Source organism: Squalius cephalus, assembly GCF_949319135.1.
Source record: "Squalius cephalus genome assembly, chromosome: 25".
NCBI classification, from domain to species: domain Eukaryota; kingdom Metazoa; phylum Chordata; class Actinopteri; order Cypriniformes; family Leuciscidae; genus Squalius; species Squalius cephalus.
The window spans coordinates 2,566,683-2,588,884 of record NC_137146.1 but is presented as its reverse complement, the minus strand read 5'-3'; the positions used below and the strand labels follow the sequence as shown (position 1 = coordinate 2,588,884).

The 22,202-nt window shown below is 43.0% G+C and overlaps 1 protein-coding gene across 1 annotated transcript in view; it reads right to left on the bottom strand.

Annotated features, from left to right (window-relative positions):
• Positions 1–9,598, bottom strand: part of LOC307154045 (uncharacterized protein) — a 30,281-nt gene extending 20,683 nt beyond the window's left edge. Inside the window, exon 1 of the mRNA XM_079863941.1 lies at positions 9,549–9,598. The gene's annotated coding sequence lies outside the window, so the exon portion shown is untranslated. The remainder of the gene's footprint in view (positions 1–9,548) is intronic.
• Positions 9,599–22,202: the final 12,604 nt, after the last annotated feature.

Sequence of the window (22,202 nt, the reverse complement as noted above, 5' to 3'; positions counted from 1 at the left end):
CTGTGCGGACGTCTTTACTTTCACTTTTATATTAGCGATTTAAAAGCACCCGCTCGTGTCACACATCGATTAACCAATGGGACAATATCCTCACCGTCATATACCTAATAAATTTATATTTAAATACAATAGGCCTACCTAGTAAAACGTTTTATATACTATTTGGATATCCTTTTGGACACAAGAGGGCAGTATAGCCCTATGTTTGCTTTTTTGTTGAACCAAATAGCACTAAATAGCCTGTTTTTAACTTTTTCATACTTCTTGAATTGCAAAAAAAGAATAAAATAGGTTTAGTTCTAATATTTGTATAATTTTATATAAAAATAAATGGTGTATAATTACATTTTTAGAAGTTATGAGATGTTTCCTGCTTCCTTTTTGACATTAATTTAATCCCTCGCCATAGCAAAACCGTTAGAGATATTCAATATCCGTTCACAATTTAGCATCTTTAATGTATTTTCATCATGTTGAAAAAGTTTGGTGGGAATAAAATAAATAGTTTAAGAGGAGTGGCTAAAAATTCAGAGGCTGATTTTGCAAAAAAATCCACATTCACATGAAAATATCTCACTTCCTGATGGGAGGAGCTAATGAATGTAAATTAGAAAGTTGTCCGGCTTGATGAGAACAATATACAAACTATTTTTTTTTACTCTAGTTAAAACTAACCCCCCCACTTTTGTCAAAAGCATGTTGAAAGTGACACACTTCCTGCTGCCAGTTGGTGGCGCTATAACTTTGACTCACAATAGTCACATCCATGTGATCGGCCTCTTACATCGAACACACTGGTGAAGTTTCATCAAGATCAGTTAATGTATGCTGAAGTTATAACACACTTCCTGTTTCATTTTTTCGCCATAAATTCGTTTCCTCGCCACGGCCAAACCGTTCGAGATATTCAAAATCCGTCCGCAATTTAGCATCCTCAATGTCTTGACTTCATGCTGACCAAGTTTGGAGGCGAATCGATGAATTTCCTAGGAGGAGTACATTAAATTCAACAGCATGCGTTTCCAAACAACGCTAAATAGCAGACTTCCTGTTGAGCTGGCGTAAAACTTAGAGCACGAAAGTTGTTCGGCCTGAGGAGATCTATGTGTGTACCGAGTTTCATATTATTACATGCAAGTGTGTTTGATTTATGGACACGTGTTCGGATCCCGTTCCAGGGGGCGCTGTCGAGCCCCCCTGCCACGTCCGGGTACCAGCTTCAGCCCGGCCCTGATGGGCGTTGGTTCTGACCTGTGTGCAAAGTTTCAAGAGTTTTTGAGCACGTTAAGGGCCCCAAAAGCCCCTGAAACCTTGAAAAACAAAAAAGCAAATCTCACCCAACAGACAAATCCCTCCCACCCCTCACACACACAGAGTCAGAGAGAGAGAGAGAGAAAATTCTCCCAAAAAATCACATTCAAACCAAAATATCTGACTTCCTCTTGGTCTGAGAATATGACTGTAAATTAGAAAGTTTTCCGGCTTGATGAGAACAATATACATACCAAGTTTTGTGATTCTAGGAAAAACTAAGCCCCCATTTTTGACTAAAGGTGGCGCTACTGAGCCATTCCACCACGCCCGTTTCTGAAACTTTGCACATGTCTACTGGCTAATAAATGTAATGTGTCTGTTGAGTTTCATGCAATTTCAAGTATGTTAAGAGTCTCAAAAGCATCAAAAAAGAATATTAAAGTTTGAAGCGTTGCCACGGCAACAGTATTAAAGATATGAAAAATCCTTTCACAGGTCTACATCTGCCGTGTGTCTACATTATACACATAAAGGTTGAAGCAAATCGGGTAAAAATAAGAGGGTGATTTCAAAGCATTTTGAAAGTGACACACTTCCTGCTGCCAGTTGGTGGCGCTATAACTTTGACTCACAATAGTCACATCCATGTGATCGGCCTCTTACAACGAACACACTGCTGAAGTTTCATCAAGATCAGTTAATGTATGCAGAAGTTATAACACACTTCCTGTGTCCCATTATTCGCCATAAATTCGTTTCCTCGCCACGGCCAAACCGTTCGAGATATCAAAAATCCGTTCACAAGAATTCATCCTCAATGTCTTGACTTTATTCTCACCGAGTTTGGTGGCGATCGGATGAAATCCCTAGGAGGAGTATTTCACATTCCATTGTATGCGTTTTCCAAACAACGTATAATAACCGACTTCCTGTTGGGCTTTTGTAAAACTTAGAGCACGAAAGTTGTTCGGCCCGATGAGATCTATATGTGTACTGAGTTTCATATTAATGCATGCAAGCGTGTTTGATTTATGGACCAAGTTTTCGGACCCCATTCCAGGGGGCGCTGTCGAGCCCCCCTGCCACGCCCCGGTACCAGCTTCAGCCCGGCCCTGATGGCCGCAGGTTCTGACGTGTGTGCAAAATTTCAAGAGTTTTTGAGCATGTTAAGGGCCCCAAAAGTGGCAAAAAGGCAAAAAAAAAAATAATGAAGAAAAAGAAAAAAAATTAAAGCTGCAAGCAGCGATGAAAGGGCCCTCGCACCCGTGCCATCAACACTCGGTGGCTTTAGGAAGGCAGAGCATGGTTGGGAAATGTACATTTAAGGAGGTATATATAGTAAGAGTATGTCAAAGTCAGTTACAAAATGTTTTGTATAATGGTGATAATAGCATGCTTCATGACTCAGCTAAGTGTTGCTAGCATGTTCAGTCTGTTTCTAGCATGCTTAGTACACAATAATTATGTGGTTAGTACTGCATTACTGTGTTAACCATGTCAGTTTCTGTTGCCAGTAGGTGGCGTTATGACTATAACTGAATATGAGCATGGATGTGTGTTCAGGACAGAACTCTTATCAAACATGTGAAGTTTGGTGCAAATTGGACATTGCCTTCTTGAGTAACAACAAAGTCATGTTTCATTGAATTAGCATTCTTTAGAACTTAGCTAAGCATTGTTAGCATGTTTTAACATGTTGCTAGAACGGCATCAACGTGTTAAACATGTCACTTCCTGTTGCCAGTTGGTGGCGCTATTACTATAACTGAACATTCTCATGTAGATGTGTTCAGGCCATGACTCTTATCAAAAGTGTGAAGTTTGGGGCAGATTGGACATTCCATGCCTGAGTTACAGCAAATTCCTATTTAATTGCAATAATAGCATGCTTTAGCACTTGGCTAAGAGTTTGCTAGCATGTTTTAGCATGTTTCTAGTATGTTGTTAGCATGTTTAACACTTGCTGGCACTTTTTTATATGTTATTAGGAGTCCACAACAGTGTTAAACATGTCACTTCCTGTTGCCAGCAGGTGGCGCTATGACTGTAACTGAATATAAGCATGGTCATGTGTTCAGGACAGAACGCTTATCAAAAGTGTGAAGTTTGGGGCAGATTGGACATTCCATGCCTGAGTTACAGCAAATTCATATTTAATTGCAGTAATATCATTCTTTAGCACTTAGCTAAGTGTTTGCTATTATGTTTTAGCATGTCTCTAGTATGTTGGTAGGATGTTTAGCACCTACTGGCATTTTTTTATATGTTATTAGGAGTCAAGAACAGTGTTAAACGTCACTTCCTGTTGCCAGCAGGTGGCGCTATGACTATAACTAAATATGAGCATGGACATGTGTTCAAGAGATAACTCTTATCAAACGTGTGACGTTTGGGGTAGATTGTACATTGCCTTCTTGAGTAACAACAAAGTCCTGTTTCATTGAATTAGCATGCTTTAGCACTTAGCTAAGTATTGCTAGCATGTTTTAATATGTTTCTAGCATGTTTAGAACTCAATGGCATTTTTAACATGTTGCTAGAACGGCATCAACGTGTTAAACATGTCACTTCCTGTTGCCAGTAGGTGGCGCTATTACTATAACTGAATTTGAGCATAGGCATGCGTTCAGGCCATGATTCTTATCAAACATGTGAAGTTTGGGGCAGATTGGACGTTCCATGCCTGAGTTACAGCAAATTCCTATTTAATTGCAGTAATAGCATGCTTTATCACTTAGCTAAGTGTTTGCTAGCATGTTTCTAGTATGTTGCTAACCTGTTTAGCACTTGCTGGCTCTTTTATATATGTTATTAGGAGACCACAACAGTGTTAAACATGTCACTTCCTGTTGACAGCAGGTGGCGCTATTACTATAACTGAATATTCTCATGTAGATGTGTTCAGGCCATGACTCTTATCAAACGTGTGAAGTTTGGGGCAGATTGGACATTCCATGCCTGTGTTACAGCAAATTCCTATTTAATTGCAGCAATAGCATGCTTTAGCACTTAGCTAAGTGTTTGCTAGCATGTTTTAGCATGTTTCTAGTATGTTGTTAGCATGTTTAGCACTTGCTGGCACTTTTTTTATATGTTTTTATATGTCCACAACAGTGTTTAACATGTCACTTCCTGTTGCCAGCAGGTGGCACTATGACTGTAACTGAATATGAGCATGGTCATGTGTTCAGGACAGAACGTTTATTAAAAGTGTGAAGTTTGGCGCATATTGGACATTGCCTTCTTGAGTAACAACAACATCCTGTTTCATTGAATTAGCATGCTTTAGCACTTAGCTAAGTATTGCTAGCATGTTTTAACATGTTTCTAGCATGTTTAGACCTCAATGGCATTTTTAACATGTTGCTAGAATGGCATCAACGTGTTAAACATGACACTTCCTGTTGCCAGTAGGTGGCGCTATTACTATAACTGAATATTATCATGTAGATGTGTTCAGGACAGAACGCTTATCAAAAGTGTGAAGTTTGGGGCAGATTGGACATTCCATGCCTGAGTTACAGCAAATTCCTATTTAATTGCAATAATAGCATGCTTTAGCACTTAGCTAAGAGTTTGCTAGCATGTTTTAGCATGCTTCTAGTATGTTGTTAGCATGTTTCGCACTTGCTGGCACTTTTTTATATGTTATTAGGAGTCCATAACAGTGTTAAACATGTCACTTCCTGTTGCCAGCAGGTGGCGCTATGACTATAACTGAATATGAGCATGGCCATGTGTTCAGGACAGAACTCTTATCAAACGTGTGAAGTTTGGGGGAGATTGGACATTCCATGCCTGAGTTACAGCAACTTCCTGTTTCATGGCGAAACATCGAAATTTGTAAGGCCGCCGAGGACCCGCCCTTCGACGAAAACTCAAGATCTTCGCAATTTAACGTCGCAAAGGCCTTAAGATTACACTCACCAAATTTGAAGATGATCAGATTAAAACTGTAGGAGGAGTTCGTTAAAGTACGAGGCCTGAAAATGGCAAAAACTGCACAAAAATCTGAGAGGAAGTTCAAAATGGCTGACTTCCTGTTGTGTTTAGGGCTATGCTCCAAGAGACTTTTTTGTAGGTATTAGGTCATTACACGTATGTACCGAATTTCGTGCACGTACGTGGAACGTTGCAGGAGGCGCACTCCGTTGAACTTTTATAGGTGGCGCTATCGAGCCATTTTGCCCCGTCCAATTCTGAAACCTATATCAGATGTAAATTTTCGCCAGTTCTGACGCGTGTGCAAAGTTTCGTGAGTTTTCGCGCATGTTTAGGCCCTCAAAAATGCAATTCAATGCGGAGAAGAATAATAATAATAATAATAAACAGAGCAATTCCAAGAGGGTCCTCACACCATCGGTGCTCGGGCCCTAATAATCCTTACGGAAACAATAGGGCCTTCGCCCTTTCAGGGCTTGGGCCCTAATAAAAATTACATTTACATAAGTAATCCAACATTAAAAAAATTGATAAAAATGATCAATCTAGAAGAAAATTTCAGACGGCACTTAGAGGCTTTTACATCTTAAGTATTCATATACGTGTGTGTATATATATATATATACACACACACAAATACATCATATGGTTCATATACAAATAAATACATACATTTCATATTTATAAATAAACCAACACAGAAAACAAGTGTCTTGTCGATTTAAATTGTATTCTAAAATAAACTATATACATGTTTACAGATTGTGAGCTCTACAATTTTATAGTGATGCCCTACAAATGAGATTGCTAGTAGCAACGTCCCTTTAGATATTTTAGAAACCTGCAGTTACCTTACTGAAGCTGCTGACGTTCATTTTCTTCCCTCAAGATGACACTATAATAAAAATGTTTTAAAACTTTTGCTTTTGGTGGTGCTTTAAGCTCTATTATACTACTTTGTGCCAAAGTTTTGTGATTTTGTTTTAAGCTTTGTATTCTGTATCCATTTAAAAGTTAAATGATACACAAAAATAAAGCAAATACATTTCAAAGGTGTCTGGAGTGTGTGGGTACTTCTCTACAGTGCGACACTCATTTTCAGACAACATTTTTCAGATATACCTGCAATTTGCTTGTTTCAAAAACCATCTGGAATCTGCCACAAAATAAGTGCACACACAACACACTTTAAAAATATTAATTACTCAATGCCACATATTAAACACTTTACAACTGACAATCTAGCTACTGTAAATCCCTGAAAATCAAGTGTTTTGTAATAAAACTTGCTAAAACAGCATGACAAAATGAACATACTAACAAATAAATGGAAAGAGAGTATAACATTTGTTTTGTTTATAAAAAATGTTTTTAGCAATTATTTCTAGAAGGAATGAGGAATCTTTACTCTCTCTTTTGTCTCCCTTTTTCTCTGGCCTCATGCTCTTGTCATTCTTCTTTCTTTTCTTTCTTTCCTCCCTTTCCTTAGCCACTCTCCACTCTATAAGAACACAGGTGTGTTCATCAGCCCCCTGCAAAATCAACACAGAATTGAACATTAGTGATGAACCATGGTCAATCCATATTATTAATATTAATGTTACATGGACAAGCTGAGGTACACTTGTTAACAGTAGCTATATAGCCAACTAATATAATATAATATCAACACTGGTAAAGGAGAAATAAAATTGTTGTAAAATAAAAAATAAAAGTTTTGTCACTATCTCATTTAACTGCAAAACAACGAACGTCGTTTAAAGAAAACAGTGTTAGCTAACGTTAGCTGACAAGCATTAGCTCATTCTGTTCGGTAATAATAATGATAAAATTGTAATTTCTCAAAATTGTAACCTCAATTTACATTATTTAAACTTTTAACAAGTCAATCGTTTACTTATATGATGTTAAACAAATACAATTTAACCACAAAGAAAAAAAGTGTTTTATAAAGTACTTACACTCGAAAACAGACGCGTCTCCGTTTTCCGCCATTTTCAAATATCATGACGACAACTCCTCTCCCGTGGCATCATGGGATAGTAAAGGATAGGGGTAGTCCATCATATCCGCACTTCAGAATCTCTCCAGAAGTAGTAGGTCATCCGGGTACTTTTCGCTTACTGTTTTTCGAATTCTATGAATTCGGACATATACTCTGCTTGCGTACTGTTTTTTGCATACTATATAGTAGGGAAGTATTCGATTTCGGACGCAGCTTAAGTTCTAGTGCATTGGTTGCTTCTCAATATCCCTCCTTGTCTCCTCGCTCCTCCGTCCTCCATCCTATGACCCGGAAACCCATCGAGCTTAGTCATCTTAAACAGACAGTAAGATCTTGAAGGACATCTCAATTCTCTAATTGCACCGTGAGGAGTCGAGGATTGAGGAGTGAGGAGCTTCCTGAGGAGTAATGAGCGAGGATACACAGGAGTATCCTATGCGGAAGAGTTGTATTGACTTAAACATGATGCACGTATACATTCTACTCCCCCTTCCCATCGGTCACAATAATTTTTAATAATAAGTGCACACACAACACACTTTAAAAATATTAAAGGTTGTATCAGCGATTTCAGGCCCAAACATAAATGATCACATTCATCTAATCTTTCCTAACGATCCGTTAGCTGCCCGCCCCATAAGCATGACGTCAAAAAAACGCGTCTCTGTAGGCAGCCTATAGGCTCTGAGATCTGCACACAAAAACAGTTCAAAACCAAAAACCACTCAAAACCAAAATAAATAGTGTTCCAACCAATCACTGACAGGGGGAGGGTGTTGTGAGGGTTTCGCGTGCAGTCACCATAGGCAGCCGTGCACGAGCGCAAAACCTCACAACACCCACCCCTGTCGGTGATTGGTAAAGTGTCCATCGTATGCGCACTTCAGATTCTTGCCAGAAGTAGTAGGTCATTCGGGTACTTTTCGCTTACTGTTTTTCGAATTCTATGAATTCGGACATATACTCTGCTCGCGTACTGTTTTTCGCATACTATATAGTAGAGAAGTACGTGGATTTCGGACGAGGAGGAGGCGAGGATCGAGGAGTGAGGAGCTTCCTGTGGAGTTATGAGTGAGGATACACAGGTGGATCCTATACGGAAGAGTTGTATCGACTAAACGTGATGCACGTATACATTCTCCTCCCACTTCACACCGGTCACAATCATTTTAATTTATACTTTACCCTTGCAGTTTATATAAACCACACATTTCACATATTTCAACAGGATGTCTTGCTTTATTATTATTTATTATGAATTTCTTAAATAACCAAACTAATAGAACAGAAGGGCAGATCCTTTGAGCGCTGCTGATGATGCTATGAAGTGATGCTCGAGTGAACAAGTTTTCCAATATATAAAAAAGCTTTCATTCAATTCCTCTGTACTCATTTTCTTTCCTTGCAGCCTTCCCTCGCATCCTACAGGAGTGGAGCTGAGACGCGAGGAAAGGAGACGAGGATGCATCCCTGCCGCCATTTTGATTTTGAGATAAATATATCTTCCTCGAACCTTTATTGCTTTTTTTTAATTTTTTTATTAGTGTCGGATATTTGCATGTATTATACTTGTAGAACTTCAATATTGATTAAGATCAACATCAATAAATGTAATTAAATTATACACTATGAAGAGCATTGCAAATTCTTAGCATACACATACACTGTTATATAGCCTATTCTTCTTCTTTGGGGTTTTACGGCAGCCGGCATCAAAAAGTTGCATTGCTGCCATTTATGGAACTAGCACCTTAGCACACTATATCCTGCTATACAGTCCAGTGTCTATTACAAATAAAAATAAAAAACAGCGTTTTCTGTTCCTTACATCTGTTCCTTACGTTCAAATCAAATTAGTCTAACTCAGAAGTTTAAATGTTGTTATAGCCCTCATCAAAATTATTTACAACAACTGTCAGCTAAGGAGGATGGTGTACAGAATCAGATGAATAACAGAAAAAGCACAGAATGTTACAAATTAAGACAGATGAATAATGATAGTATAACCTTTCTGATAACAACTGAGATTCTGTCTTAACTGGTCCAGAATATGGGGGTCTTTCATTATAACCCGTATTTTTTTAGTGTTGGGTATTAGCAAATATTATACTTGTAGAACTTCTTTATTGCTTAAGATCAACATGAATAAATGTAATTGAATAATACACTATGAAGAGCATTGCAAATTCTTAGCATACACATATTCACTGTTATATAGCCTACTTTATGTAGGGCTAAATTTTATTAAGTCATATAGCCAACTGCAAAGAATGTCTTGACAAGTCAGACATAATTCAGTTTAAGATAAGTTCATAATTTCATAATTTAGTAAAATGGATCTACTTACAATAGGCTGTGTTGAACAGTCCGTCCTTCCTCAGCTCATAAGGAGAACTAGACGAATATTTGGATCACAACGCTCATTTAAAGTCAACTCCCATTTTCTGAAAGTCATGTGATTTTTAGGAAAACCCTGTTGTTTTTTTATTTTCACTTTCTCCGCTATCATCTCATGGCAGTGCTATTGGCTGGAAATGCTGTCAATAATAATTTCAGCATTTCAGCTTTTTCAGTGTATGATTTTTGTTTTAAGCTTGTAGTTTTTTTTCCCCCTTGTGGTTTGTTGTTTTTGTATTATGTTGAAACTTTGAATCTTTATTTTTCCTTTATTGTTTTTTTTCTCCCATTGTCTTATAACCATAGACTGTAGAAAAAAAAAAGAGTTGTAAGTAAGCGGCAACCTCTTTCTTGAAGCCAATATGGAAGTGACTTTTTTTTGCAATTCATCGACTGGCCGCTAGAGACAGGCTCCTAAACGGAGTCAATTCCATATATCCCCCATGTTAAAATGGACAAATTTACAGGAGAAAAAAAATGTTTACAGCCTGGTACAAAAACTGGTTTTGGTCTATATAGCTAATTTTCCACTTAATGAAACTGTGAGGGGGCTGAATTTTTTTTATAATCTTTGGTACTCTATAAAACCCCTTTCCCTTTTCTCGGTTAGAACGATTGGAGCAGCCGTAAACTACACAAAACATTTTCAGACAGCAGATCTTTAGCTACTTCGCTTCCTGCCCGCCATCTGAATTTCGCGCTCTCGCAAAGCAGCAATGTGACATCATGTGAAACCAACCTATTCATTGTTGCTTTTAACTATTATAATTTTTCAAAGGGCAAAAACAGGAACTTTAACTATTGGCTTATGTCAGCTCCACCCACGTCCTGCATCTTTGTCCATTTCCGTTTATCCGGGAGTGACTCGCTGCCAAGATGGTGAAGGCTGGCTCCGCCCACTTTAGGCCTCAAAGATGCTTGTGTCAGAGTGTGGTCCGCCTGGCTTTGATGTCAAAAAACTCTCGCGATGGCGAGGCGGATGTGTCGGATTCTGCAGTCGAGCGCAGTTTCTCTGCACCGATTGTGCTGATCAAAACCATTATGGGAAACGACTTGCGGATGACACACCTTAATGCTCATTGGTTTAAACAACCGTGAAGTATTGTTCTCTATGAAAATGTTTGATTTTAAAACTCTGATATCATGTTTTATGTCCTATAATTTATGTGTGAATATTTTCAAACTCTCTAACAGTGTGATCTCTATATAGGTTATGTGATGTCATTTTAATGTGATTTCATATTTTATGAAAGTCATTTTACTTTCAGCCACAGCCAGATGAAATCTAGACGCACCCTAGCGGCAGTAAATTTTATTTTGCAGCCAGGGTAGTCTAGCAACTCTCCGTTAGCTTTCGAGCTGGAAAAACCAAACTCTAGTCAGGCCAATCACATCGTGTATAGAGTCGGTGGGCAGGCTTAACATAATGACGACAGAGTTGCGACTGTTCCGCATGAATTCCCTGCTACTACTAAAACAAAGAAGAGTTGCTGCTGCTGCTGGCAAACAGCGATCATTCGAATCGGCTTTGGCCGCGACTCTGCAGGACTTGAAGTTAAGCTTTTCTTTGAGAAAAGCACAAAGAATGGCACTTAAGTCATTCTTAAAAAAGGAAGATGTGTTCGGAGCTTTGCTGACCGGATACAGCAAAAGTTTAATCTATCAACTAGCTCCGCTGGTGGGAAAACGCTCTGGTTGGTTGTAGCGCTGTCATATTGCGTGCAGAGGGAATTTGAAAGACAACCGTTTATCCTGCCCCTCGAATTGAGCCCTGCCAATGGTGTGTTCCCAGACCCAACATCTTGATGTGGGTCTGGCTTGCCAGGCTACCAATGTGCAGCATCCACCTGGATGATGCGACGTCAGCCATATTGCACCAGAGAGACAGAGTGATGAAGCCAATCAATATATGGGGATGATTAGGAGGCCATGATGGACAGACGCCAATGGGCATCACAAAATGGTCTTAATTTCATTGCAGTCATTGGTTTAACGAGAAAGATTGAGAACTTAGGAGAATCCTGTTCTCCTCTCTGGGTGATGTCACTCCAAGATATCTCCCGAAACCAGATGGGCTACCCCCTGGGGTACATGAATTGACCCCAAAATATTGGTACAACCCTTTTGTTCTGGTCTGGGTATTTAAGGCTAGGGGACAGAGCAGTCTTTGGGACCCTTTACCAGGAACATCCCCCATACCGTGCTGTTTTAGTGTTTTCCTGTTGGAAAGTCTCTGTCAGGAATGTATTGCTTACTTTTAGAGTCATCTTTGAGTAATTGATGTCATGTATTTATTATTTCTGAATTGGCTTGATACATTTTACCTAATAAATAAATGTTACATCTTGATTTATTCAGCATTTTTCAGAAATCATTATTTTCTAGTAGATTAAAGTGCAGTCTGGTGTTTCCGCAAATCTCTGTCCAGGATAGATCAAACCGAAGGCACTATGATTGGAGCATGGGGCACATCATTAGGGAGACCTTCCGATTTCTGACTATCACTGACTTAGCACGTTGCAAGCTCGCAACTATTAAAAAAATAACACCTTTGTTATGAGTCAGCAGTGAGCGGGCACTTAGGGTAAAATAGTTGCACTGTATCCTCTGACTATTTCAGGACTGGCTAGTTTGTGATCGCGAGCGCACATTCGTGGTCCTTAATGAATGAATATTTGAAATTATGAGATGCTCAGAATAATCAAAGATCTAAAATTAATTCATAATCAATATTTATGATTATTTTCTAAATTTGATTATCATTTGAAATTGGAGTCAGATTAAGCGCAGAGCTAAAGTAATACTGAAACTAAATTCCAATAAATTAAGTGAACTTCACTGGAGCGTTGAAAAGACATACACGCATTATTCCTTCGCCCACGCCATTGGATTTCCATTGTTGGGCCAATGGGTGGTCCTTACACTATCTTAATAGTTCACAATGTTCCTATGTTTTTTTTTTTTTTTACTGTTTTCTAGGTAAAAAAAACAGGGTCTGTGCAAGAAGGCTCACTGGGGGAAACGCATATTGCGAAGGCCCCGCGGCCAGCTGTGCGCCAGTGCGTCCGTGCCGAGCGTGCCCTCGGTCAGGGAGTAAAACAGGTCGCAATGGGACAAGTCGTGGGAGGCAAACAGGTCTACCCGTGTGTCCCCGAACTGATCCCAAATCAGCTGAACCGACTGGGGATGGAGTCTCCATTCTCCAGGGAGAGGCTGAAGCTGTGAGAGCTTGTCGGCTGCATAGTTCAGGTCTCCCGTGATATAAATGGCTCGAAGCGACCTCAGATGCTTCTAACTCCATAGGAGGAGGTGGCAGGCGAGTAGCGACATACGGCGGGAGCGTAGACTACCTTATCGGTTGATGTACGCTACTGTTGCGGTATTGTCTGATCGGACTAGTACGTTCTGACCCTTGAGCAGCGCATGGAAGCGGTGCAGGGCGAGACGTACTGCCAGCAACTCAAGGCAATTGACATGCCAAAGACACTGGGGTCCTGTCCAGGAGCCCGCGGCAGCATGTCCATTGCACATGGCACCCCAGCCCGTGGTGGAGGCATCTGTTGAGACAACAACATGCCTGGAAACTCGTTCTAAGGGCACTCCGTCCCGTAGAAAGCTGAGGTTCGTCCACGGGGTGAAGGTCTGACGGCAGGTCGGAGTAACTGGTACTCGGAGCGTGCCATGTTGCCATGCCCACCTCGGGACTCGATCGTGAAGCCAGAGCTGAAGCGGTGTCATATGAAGCAGTCCGAGCAGAGTTACTGCGGCTGCGGATGTCATATGCCCCAGGAGCCTCTGAAATAACTTCAGTGGAACCACACTCTTGCCCTTGAACCGTCTCAGGCAAGTCAGCAGTGACTGCGTGCACGTCGATTTCTATACCGAAAAAAGAGATCCTCTGCACGGGGCAAAGTTTGCTCTTTTCCCGATTGACCAGAAGGCCCAGACGGGCTAGGTGCCGGAGCATACTGATATGCCCGCCCTCGAAAGCAAACCGTCGGAACGGTCTGTGTCGAGTAGAAGGAGACATGAAAGTAGGCGTCCTTCAAGTCGATTTCTGCAAACCAATCCTGTGGCCGCACACATTTGAGAATGCGTTTGGCTGTAAGCATCTTGAACGGAAGCCTGTGGAGGGATCAGTTCAAGACGTGCAGGTCCAGAATTGGCCGTAACCCACCGGATTTCTTCGGTACAAAGTAGGGGCTGTAGAACCCGGACTTCATTTCGGCTGGAGGAACAATCTTGACCGCACCTTTCCCCAGTAAGGTAGTGACCTCCTTACGCATGACAGGGGCATTGCCACCCACAATAGTGTAACGGACTCCCCGGAAGCAGGGAGGAGATCGTGCAAACTGAATCGCATAGCTGAGCCTGATGGTTCTCTCGACCCAGCGGGACAGGTCTGGAGCTCTAGCCAGGCTCCCAAGAACTGAACCAGCAGGGTCATGGGAACCACAGACGTACCCTCGGTGGGGCAGTGAAGCGGAATGACTGGCCCGGACGTGGGTGGCGTAGCGACCTGGTTTGGGGGCACGGTCATTGCTGCGTCCTGACGGAGGACCAGCTTTCCATGGGGGCCTGCTCTGACAGGGTCTGGCGACAGAGGGGGACGAGAGTGGCAAGGCTCGTGAGTGGCGCACACAGTCATCCGGGACCTCTGGGGGCTTGGAGGAAGGGGCATCAGTTCTTAAAAACAAAAGATTTGCCGCTGGCCCTCCACCAGTGCTGCTTAGCCTGGCGTTTTAGCCGGCTAAGGGGTGGAGACGGGCGGTGCCGCCCTCCTGTGACCTCCTCCTGCCCGGGGCTGGTGAAGGCTGCGGAGCAGGAGGGGAGGAGCCACAGGGAGGCAGCCTCGGCAGGAAGCAGACTAAGGAAACTGCATGGACGGATGGCCGTCGGTGCAGAAGTTCACAAGAAGACATATATAACATATACATTCAAAACAATTTGGGTTCCTCATTTCTTCATTGGCAGAACTCTTTGGAAAACCTGTAGGAATCTTTACAGAAAGAGCAGTTCTCTGGATTTACCATGAGTACAGACAAGAGACTGATCCAAAATAAATAATTTTTTATCAATATTTTTTAAAATCTTTGTTTCTTTTTTTTTTTCTTTTTTCTTTTCAACATGATCTACTGTACATTCAGTAAATTTTTGAGGTTGGATGTCAGATTCATTCAAATCCAAAGTGTAGTTGAAGATGTAGTGAACATATAATTAAATAATACTGTAAGGAAAACTTTAAATTCAGAAGTTGTTTAAAATGGTAATCTTATTTTTAAACTTAATACTTTCTTTAATTTTTAATTTGTATGATTAGGCTACAGTAGGATTGTACAAAGTTCAAAACTTGGCAGTTTCTCTGAAAACCATGCATATTTAATGTTGTATGAGGTAATTATCGTATTGTGTTTAATCTCACAGAGTGTAATGTGTGTTCAGAGTGTCTGTTTGGATGATTTTGAGAGCCATTTGAAGCCAAAGTTTGTATCAGATTAACAATAATGTAGTTTTGAATAAAGTGTTTGGTCAATTATTTTAGTGGTTTTAAATTTGCAGTTATAGCTTTAAGAAAAGTGTTAATGTTTTCAGGAAGGGTGTCTTAGCAATTAAGCACAAATAAACAAAAACAAAAATCTGCACCAAAACTAATTAAATAAATGTATTAATAATGAGACAAATGTGATAAAAGTGAAAAGCATTTCATATTCTTTCATATATAAGACTAATGTACTTTATAGCACCATTTCAAAGACAGTCTGCTCCTGTAGGCTATGTGTTTTCCTGTTGTTGCACTCCTGCCTGCTCTGATTATGCTTTTGTTCTTGTTGGGTCCTCCCAGACCACCTGACTTGAGATCCTCAAAAAACAGCCCTGGAATTTACCCCAGATAGGCCCCACCACAACTACAAACAGCAGCTACTATATCTCACAATATTACAGCAGTCAGTGTATCGCATTTATGGAAAATAACATCACAAATCCCACGGTGATTCAAATGAATTATTGTATGAACTAAAATACTTGAAATCTACATGTAGAGAGCAGAACGCAAAAATGTATATTATGACATAATGATAAACAAACCTAGAATCTAGAAACCTAAAACAAAAGCTATTCTACAATTTTAGTATTCATATCAAATGTCTGAGAGATATAGAGAGAGAGTGTGTGAATTTGGATATTGGCTGGGTTAGCCTACATGCCACGGTCAAAATAATATCATTGTGACAGTAACAGTGTCTACATGCAACAACAAAAGTCACGCTGCAGCCAAGCTGAGTGAGAGTGACCATGTGTGCACAAATTATTTGCATTCACATAGCAACATTGTGACGGCCCAGATCCGGCTCACATCTGGCACATGTGGAATGATGATCTGGCCCACGTGCAGCGTGGAATGACGTCCCTTGGGCGGCTCACTCCTGTTTGCCAGATCTGTGGACCACAAGCAGACCATAGCAATGCCACATGTCTGCCAAAAGCAAAGAAATAAACCAGAACTGGACCTTATCTGAGCCACAAAATCTGTGTATATTAAATATGATTAAGGTTGAGTCATCTCAGCCTTAATAAGCCTGCAGAATCACTAAAGAAAAGAAGAGAACAGAAAAAGAGACGAGCAAAAACACAAGAACTACAACTGACTTCAGCCATAGCCTTAGATGAAATCAACTGAAGATAAAAGAAGACAATAAATCTCTGAAGATTTCATCAGAGGAGGATTAAACAACTCCACAAACATTATTACCAGCTTCACTTATTACTAACCAGACTGACTTTATTTCTGTTAGACTTCTACAGAAGTTCTTATTGAGAATTAACAGGTTTAACTCTCATGTGTTTCATTTCAAGTCACCATAACAGCGATTAGGGTGTCCATTAGTTGGGCTCTTTACTCTTATTATATCTTTTGTCTTTTTTTGGCTGCTGTGACAGTGTGTTTATTAAATACATTTGCAGCAGCAAAGAAAGCTAAAATGAATTGAGAGCAGGTGATGATGGTTATTAAATCATCATAAAATAGCCTTATTCACTAATGTCATTTCAGACAATTCTGTTGATCAATTAATTATGTTGTTCAATTAATATTCACATTACAAACCCTGTTACTGTCATAATTCAGAGGCGGAAGCAATATGCAAGTAAACTCTTTATTGTAGGTCAGAAGACACAGAAATAACACACGGGTGGGCTGGTGGCGCAGGGACTTGATGGTCAGCGTGGAGGTGAAGACAGGTGACGGTGAATCCAGTGAAGTGAACATCCAACACGACGAACACCATGAAAACACCGAACAGGACACGAACTGGAACAGGAACTGGAACCGGAAGAGCTGACGACGACAACACACTGAGGACACCAAAACCAACGATCTGACAGGGAAAGGAGAGTGCGATGAGTTTATATAGCAGAGATGATTGGTGGTAGCTGATGAGGGGAATGAGATCAGGTGGAGTGCTGATCAACTGAACGAGCAGCCACGCCCACTCACACACACCCACACACACAAAACAACAAATACACGAGACACGAAGAAACCAGTGAATTCATGAACCGTGACAGTACCCCCTCTCCTAGGAACGCCTCCTGGCGTCCCCAGACTCCCTTACCTGTCGATTGTAATCATCGATAAGAGAGTGATCCAGGATGTCTCTGGCAGGAACCCAACTCCTCTCCTCCGGACCGTAACCCTCCCAGTCCACCAAGTACTGGAATCCGCGTCCCCTCCGCCTTGAGTCCAGAATGCGATTAACCGAATACGTAGGTTCCCCTTCTACGAGACGCGGCGGGGGGGGAACCGGGACGGGCGGATTAAACTGAGAATGAAACACGGGCTTGATTTTGGAAACATGGAAGACGGAATGAATCCTCCTGTACACTGGAGGGAGTTTGAGGCGGACTGCCACCGGGCTAATGATCTTGGTGACAGTGAATGGGCCAATAAATTTGGGAGCTAGCTTATTAGAGACGGAGCGGAGAGGAATGTTCTTAGTAGAAAGCCACACTTTTTGACCAACGACGTATACGGGAGGCTTAGACCGGTGGCGATCGGCTTTAGCCTTGGTGCGCGCTCCCGCTTGGAGTAGAGTCTCGCGGGCTCTAGTCCAAGTGTGGCGACACCTCTGGACAAAGGCGTGAGCGGAGGGGACCGCGACTTCGGATTCCAGACTAGGAAAAATTGGTGGCTGGTAACCTAGACTACACTTAAACGGCGATAGGCCCGTAGATGATACTGGTAACGAATTGTGGGCGTACTCCACCATTGACAGTCGTTGGCTCCATGAGGAAGGATTCTTGGAGACCAAACATCGCAACGTTCTCTCCAAATCCTGGTTGGCTCTCTCAGTTTGGCCATTGCTCTGGGGATGAAACCCTGAGGACAGACTAACAGTCGCACCCAGTAATCTACAAAATTCTTGCCAAAATTTGGACACAAATTGGGGTCCTCTGTCGGAGACCACGTCTGTCGGGAGGCCATGTAGCCGAAAGACGTGGTCAACGACTGTTACCGCTGTCTCCTTGGCTGAGGGTAATTTGGGCAAGGGAATGAAATGGACCGCCTTCGAGAATCGGTCCACCACGGTCAAAACTACCGTGTTACCCTGAGAGGGTGGGAGGGCGGTGATAAAATCTAGAGCGATGTGGGACCAGGGTCTCGAAGGGATCGGCAGCGGTTGAAGGAGCCCATCTGGGGGTCGATTGGAAGTCTTACCAGTGGCACAAACTGAGCAAGCCAAAACAAAACTGTGAACGTCACGAGCCATACGTGGCCACCAAAATCGTTGCTTAACTAAAGACGTGGTACGACTGACTCCTGGATGACAAGCCACATTGGAACAATGACCCCACTGAATGACGTTGGACCGTAATTGCTCTGGCACAAATAACCGGTTCGGTGGACAACCGGGCGGAGGCGTTACCCCTTCTAAGGCCGTTCTGACCTTCGATTCGACCTCCCATGAGAGTGTGGAGACAATTAGGGACTCCGGAAAAATGCACTCGGGAGTAGACGGGCGATCGGAATGGTCAAAAATACGTGACAAAGAATCGGGCTTGATGTTTTTGGAGCCCGGGCGGTACGAGAGAGTAAAGTCAAAACGTCCGAAAAAAAGTGCCCACCGAGCCTGCCTAGAGTTCAATCTTTTAGCGGTTCTAATGTATTCCAGATTCTTATGATCGGTCCATACGATAAAAGGTACCCCCGACCCTTCTAACCAGTGACGCCACTCTTCCAATGCTAACTTGACTGCCAACAACTCTCTGTTACCAATATCATAATTACGTTCGGCAGGGGACAAACGATGAGACAAAAACGCGCACGGATGCATTCTGTCGTCTGTAGGAGAACGTTGGGATAACACTGCACCTACCCCCACCTCTGACGCGTCGACCTCCACCATGAACTGACGTGATGGATCAGGGGTAACTAGGATGGGGGCTGAAACAAAGCGGCCTTTCAGTTTGGCAAACGCAGCCTCGGCTGCGTCTGACCACCTGAACGTAGTTCTGGGGGAGGTCAAGGCGGTCAGAGGTGAGGCTAGTTGGCTGAAATTGCGAATGAACCGCCGGTAAAAATTGGCGAACCCCAGAAACCTCTGTAGGGCCTTACGGGAATCTGGACTTGGCCAATCCACCACAGCCTTAACCTTCTCAGGATCCATGCGCATCCCCTCAGACGACACAATGTACCCTAAGAAAGGAACAGACTGTGCATGAAAAGCGCATTTCTCCGCCTTGACAAAAAGACCATTCTCTAACAACCTCTGAAGCACTCGTCTGACGTGCTGAACATGTTCCTGGAGAGACGAAGAAAAAATCAATATGTCATCCAGGTAGACATAAATGAACTGATCGACCATGTCTCTCAGCACGTCATTGACGAGTGCCTGGAAGACTGCTGGACTATTGGACAGCCCGAAAGGCATAACCAAATATTCAAAGTGCCCCCTGGGGGTGTTAAACGCAGTCTTCCATTCATCCCCCTTCCTGATGCGGACCAAATGATAAGCGTTACGTAAGTCCAGTTTTGTGAAGACCGACGCTCCCTGCAACCTCTCGAAGGCTGAAGACATCAACGGCAAAGGATAAGTATTCTTTACCGTGATGTTATTCAGCCCTCGGTAATCAATGCAAGGTCGCAGAGAACCGTCCTTCTTCCCCACAAAAAAGAACCCCGCCCCCGCAGGAGAAGAGGAAGGTCGGATGAATTTGGATGCCAGAGAATCAGAAATATATTTCTCCATGGCCTCCCTCTCGGGAATAGATAGAGAGTAAAGTTTGCCTTTAGGCGGAGACGTACCTGGCAGTAGATCTATTGCACAGTCATAGGGACGATGCGGAGGGAGAGAAGCAGCCCGAGACTTACTGAACACTTCCTTCAGGTCCAGATACTCCGTGGGCACGTTTGATAAATCCACTGCCTCCTCCTGAAAAGCAGAAACAATAACAGACGGACAGGCAGACGCAAGACAGGACTCATGACAAAAACTGCTCCACTCCAACACTGATCTCTGCTGCCAGTCAATTTTGGGGTTATGCTTGATTAGCCAGGGGTGACCGAGAACAACAGGTGCCAGGGGGGAGTCCAGGATGTAAAATGAGGTAGTCTCTGTGTGATTGCCGGATACAGTGAGTGTAATGGGTCCAGTGGTGAATGCGATGGTGGGAAGGGCTTGACCGTTGAGGGCGTGCACAGCAATGGAATGGGTGAGTGGTAACAGGGGAACGTGAATCTTGTGAGCGAATGTGTAGTCCATGAAGTTACCTTCTGCCCCGGAATCCAAAAGTGCAAGACAGTCGTGAGTGTTGGCTGACCATCTAAGTCTTACCGGAAGGAGAGTTGATGTTGATGAGGTCTTCTCAGCGGAGATCCCACCCGACAGTAGCCTCAGATTTACTGCCGGGCTTGCCCTTTTACCGGGCAGTTGTAAGCGAAGTGACCAGCAGTCCCACAGTACAGGCAAAGGCCCTGGGATCTCCGCCTTTCCTTCTCCTCCCGGGAAAGCCGAGCTCGCCCGACCTGCATGGGCTCGTGATCGTAGACGGGGCTGACCGCGTCCCCGCCGCTGGCTTGCGTGGTCTCCACGGTGGTTGAAGCCCGAACCGGTAACTTCATCCGTTCAACACGAGAGAGACGAGAATCCACGCGAAGCGCCAGGTCGATGAGTCCGTTGAGTGTAGCGGGTAAATCCAACGCGTAGATTTCTCTCAGGACGCGGTCAGCCAGCCCATGCAGGAACATGTCCCACTGCGCTTCCTCGTTCCATTGACACTCAGCCGCCAAGGTCCGGAACTCAATGGCATAATCTGATACGGATCTGCTTCCTTGCTTGAGATCCGCCAGGGTTCGTGCTGCTTCTCTTCCCGCGACCGCGCGGTCAAACACCATCTTCATCTCGGCGGCGAGTGTCTGGAACGAGGCACAACACGGATCTTGATTCTCCCACACCGCCGTCCCCCACAGAGCTGCCCTCCCAGTCAGCAGTGTGAGTACGAATGCCACTTTGCTTTGTTCTGTGGCAAATGTTCTGGGTTGCAGAGAGAAATGCATAGTACAGCGAGTTAGAAAAGCTCTGCAAAAATTCGGCTCACCACTGTAGGGTTCAGGGACCGGTAGACGGGGTTCTGACTGGGAGGCGCCTGATGGTGGAACTGGGGGAGCGGCCGGTGTGGGTGGTGGCGCAGTGGGAGCTCGTAGATGTTGAAGCTGCTGGGTGAGCTCGGACACCTGCGCCACGAGAGCTTGAATGGCCCGACCCGACTCCGTAGATGTCCTCTCTTGAGCCTCTATCCGAGAAATGGTTACTCTGATGAAGTCATCAAGCGTAGAGGATCCACTTGCTGCTCCCATCGTTTGGTCAGATCGTTCTGTCATAATTCAGAGGCGGAAGCAATATGCAAGTAAACTCTTTATTGTAGGTCAGAAGACACAGAAATAACACACGGGTGGGCTGGTGGCGCAGGGACTTGATGGTCAGCGTGGAGGTGAAGACAGGTGACGGTGAATCCAGTGAAGTGAACATCCAACACGACGAACACCATGAAAACACCGAACAGGACACGAACTGGAACAGGAACTGGAACCGGAAGAGCTGACGACGACAACACACTGAGGACACCAAAACCAACGATCTGACAGGGAAAGGAGAGTGCGATGAGTTTATATAGCAGAGATGATTGGTGGTAGCTGATGAGGGGAATGAGATCAGGTGGAGTGCTGATCAACTGAACGAGCAGCCACGCCCACTCACACACACCCACACACACAAAACAACAAATACACGAGACACGAAGAAACCAGTGAATTCATGAACCGTGACAGTTACTGCAGCAATCAGATTTTAACATACACGAGCACATACAGTAACATGCACAGATATCAACAATCAGCAAATGAATCTCAATAATAGTGACAATCAGATCAACTCTGAACAAGACAAAAAACTCATGTTTGTTCAAATTTGAGCAGCTTTTTATACTAATACTGGATCTCATGCTACAGTAACATATATAAATATAATATATTAATGGCACAACAAAACTGTAGTGGTGGGCAGATCGAGGCTTTGTGAAACAATGAAACAGTTGAAGCAAATGTGCC